Below are 830 nucleotides of genomic sequence, written 5' to 3' on the forward strand. Positions count from 1 at the left end.
GAGATCCAGTAATCCCTAAAAGCACAATGGTGGCAGTTATGTCTTGGCAATAACTGGTCTAATTGGTTTTTATAACCCATGCAACTGGAGAGGAATCATACTTGGTAATACAAACCTACTCCATCACCTGTGGATTCTTAGCTTATAGATTTCAGAGGAAAACCTAATATTGTCACTTCCCAACCTGATATTATTACTAAGTGCATTTTAAATACTTACCATTTTTGTATGCATGTATGTATGCATGCATGTGTAGTTCCTGGAGTTCATCAGAGGTTTCTTTTTTTATTTTTAGATAATAGTAATCTTTAGTGAAAGCTAAACTTCAGCCACAAATGATATAGCTTCAAGGTAACTCCCAGAGCCCTAGACCCATTGACCAATGCAGAAGAGGACGCAGAAAGATTGTAAAACCAGAGAATGAAGAAGTCGCTACAGAATTGTATATTCTAAATAAAAAAGTGAACTTAAACCTATGAAATCTCAAAAATTGGACTGCTTACACAATACCTGAATAGCATGCCTAGGGGAAATCGCATCCTATTAGAAGAACTACAGGTAATGTAAACTGCTTAGAAGGGGAGACTTACTCTTCCCCTGTATGAGTACTTACCTAATGGTTATCTAATTTGGAGTAATCAGCCCTAAATATATATTCATACATTAGATGACCTATTTGTATTTATTAATGTACAAGTATGTAATAATAATAAAAATAAGAAACCATAAATTTGAGAAGGAATTAGGGGCACAAAAAAGATTAGAAGAAGAAGAGATACATGAGCAAATTAAGAAAATGATATAATTATATTTTAATTAAATAAAAAACT

Source organism: Microtus ochrogaster, chromosome X (assembly GCF_000317375.1).
Source record: "Microtus ochrogaster isolate Prairie Vole_2 chromosome X, MicOch1.0, whole genome shotgun sequence".
NCBI classification, from domain to species: domain Eukaryota; kingdom Metazoa; phylum Chordata; class Mammalia; order Rodentia; family Cricetidae; genus Microtus; species Microtus ochrogaster.